Here is a 2,866-nt window from a genome sequence, read left to right on the forward strand (position 1 = left end):
ATCCATTTATAATCAGCATGACAGGCAGTAGTTAACCAGACCTTAATATTTTGAATTTCTTTTCCTAAATATAAAACTGTTTCTTCTAGGGCATTAACTCTATCTACCAATTGTTGATCAATTTGTTCTTGTTCAAACATAGCAGTAGAGATGTTTAAAACTAAATTATTGACATGGTTAGCAATATGAACTTATTGAACCAGGGCAGTAGCCGAGGCAACAACGGAGCCTATGATAGCAATCAAAGCAGTAATTCCTAAAACAAGCGCAGTAATAAAACGTTTCGGGTGGGACAATTGGGAATTTATAACTTGTAGGGAGTATAGGCTTGGGTCAGAATACCAAGGCTGTGAAAGATTGACAGGGAGCATCACATGTGACGGCCTGCGAAGCAAAAAGAAATGGGAAAAGGTCGTGGAAGAAGAATCAAGGCAATTGGTAATTATGCAATTAGAGCAATGTAAAGAAAGCAAACAAACCATTTTCATGAGAAAAGGAGACTTGGTCTGGGGAACAGATAGCTAGAATACCATATGGAGCTCGCAAACAGGAGCGGAGAAAATATTTTTGAGGGCCAGAGGGACGATGTAAGGTAACAGGACCTAAAGCTGCAAAAAGCCTATAAATATGAGACTGGTAGGTTTTAAAATTGGAAGACATGTAACTGGGTGTAATCCATCCGATGGAAGACCAGCGGTGAAGAGGAAGAGTTTTCCACTGTGGACCTAAGAGGGTTACTTCACAGGACAGTATGTCCCAATCAAACCTATCAGTATTAGAAAGAAAATAGGGGTAAAAATCATAAGTAGGACCCACAACTGACCAATCAAAGAGGGAGAACATGGAACCATAAGGGCATAATGCACTGTATGATTAGGATATACACAGGATAACCAAACAGGAAAGCCGATACGAGGAGAAATACCATCCCAACGCAGATCATCTGCAGAGGGGCAAGGCTGTAAAATAGAAGGGGGTTAGACTGTAGGTGCAATACGAAGATCTGATGCGTCAGGGTTAACTAAAGAGTTAAATACGAGGAGCCATGTTTGTCTAAGAGTAAGAGGGTCCCGAGGAGAACATGTGAGAGGGTTACGAGGTGAGTCTGAAACCATAGCAATTAAAGAGATAGCAGCACAGAAGGGTAATGGCTTAACCTCAGGTGCTGAAAAGCAAAGAGGAAGTAAACTGGTAGTGGCTTTAAAGCTGACCAAAACAGAAGAACGGGGGTTTTCCGACCCCAGTGGGTCTCCTCCCATAAGTTTGGAGTGATTAGATCTAACAACAATGTCAGGGTCATCCCAGTTTGCTAAATGGAAAATAGGTGGGTTAGGTACATAGGACCAATAAGCAGGTGAAGAATCAGCAGTGCTTACCTGGAGAGAAAGAAGGGAGACAATAGCCAAGAACACTGTTTCAGGAGTAACAGGAGAGTGGCAAGATTCAAGCATGGAAAAGGCAGCAGCGGTGAGAGCTTTTAGTTGTCCCCAGGTAAGCAGGGAAGACTCGCGGGTGGATGAGGAACAGCGAAATTCTCTAGTCAGAGAAAGACCCGATGTTTGTGAAGTAAGATGAACAACTGTTGGTAGAGTTGCTGGGACAGGCGGAGGGGTCCATCGGCGACAAGGACGAGTCAATGTCCTGGAGCGGTGAGACCTTTTCGGGGGATTCATAATGTCGGATGAGACTATCAGGAATCCACACAGGGGCAGTTGAATCCTGGGGGAACACGCAAGCATAACCTCTGCCGCTAGTCAACAGGACATCAGGACCCCTCCAAATTCCTGAAAGCAGATCTTTCCATTTGACCAGGGGCAGAGGGGGGTGAGCATGTTGATAATGACGTTGAGCAGCTGAAGTTCCTTGAGAATCAAGTTGTAAATGATTAAGCACAAAAAGAGAGTGAGGCAATATATGGTGAGGTGAAGAATATTTAAACTCTGAGGCCTGTAACTTGACAATCTGTTCAAGTTTTGATGTGAACACTCAATTATAGCCTGGCCTTGAGGGTTATAAAGAATGCCGGTAAGATGTTCTATGCCAAATGTTTGGCAGATATTTTTAAAACTTTTAGAAGAATAAGCAGGGGCATTATCTGTTTTGATAGCTGCCGGCATTCCCAACACTGAAAAGCAAGCCATTAGATGCTGAGAGACATCCTTAAAGGCCTCTCCAGTACGAGCAGTGGACCAAAGAAAATGAGAGTAAGTATCAATACAAGAGTGAACGTAACACATTTTTCCAAAGGAGGATACATGAGTAACATCCATTTGCCAAAGGGAGTTAGGTTTTAATCCTCTGGGGTTAATACCCATTGCCTGAGAAGGAATATGAGTGGGGCAAACATAACATGAGCGTACAGTGTGTCTAGCCGTTTCTCTACTTAGTCCAAACTGATGTTGAAGAGATTTAGAATTTTGATGATGAAGTGCATGGCTAGACTGAGCAGCCTCAAGGGCAGTATATACTTTTTTAGTTAGCAAATCACCCTGATAGTTACCGTGACTCAATGGTCCTGGTAAGGCAGAATGAGCACGGATATGTCCCACAAAAAATGGGATAGTGCGAACAGAAATAAGATTCTGTAATTCCTGTAAAAGGGAAGAAATTGAGGACTTTCCCTCAGGCAAAGGAGCAGTTTCAATTACAGGGAATAATTTTGCAACATACATTGAATCAGTATATAAATTAAAAGGTGAATCTTTTAGAAGGGAAAACACTTTTAGGACTGCATGAAGTTCTACCTTTTGAGCTGAGGTTTCTGAAGTAAGAAAAGTAATGGGCTCATTTTCAATGATTAATGCAGCGGTACCATTAGAAGAGCCATCGGTAAACACCATTTTTGCAGGAGGGGGTAAGGGAGAAG

General features: G+C 42.5%; 1 long non-coding RNA gene across 2 annotated transcripts in view; it reads left to right on the forward strand.

Annotated features, from left to right (window-relative positions):
* LOC102475509 (uncharacterized) overlaps window positions 1–2,866 on the forward strand; it is a 26,323-nt gene that overhangs the window by 5,416 nt on the left and 18,041 nt on the right. For both annotated transcript variants that reach the window (XR_337080.1, XR_001369591.1), the window contains one exon: window positions 2,108–2,204. This is a non-coding gene — a long non-coding RNA (uncharacterized LOC102475509). The remainder of the gene's footprint in view (window positions 1–2,107; window positions 2,205–2,866) is intronic.

This window comes from Tupaia chinensis, unplaced genomic scaffold (genome assembly GCF_000334495.1).
Source record: "Tupaia chinensis unplaced genomic scaffold, TupChi_1.0 Scaffold144211_1, whole genome shotgun sequence".
Classification (NCBI taxonomy): domain Eukaryota; kingdom Metazoa; phylum Chordata; class Mammalia; order Scandentia; family Tupaiidae; genus Tupaia; species Tupaia belangeri.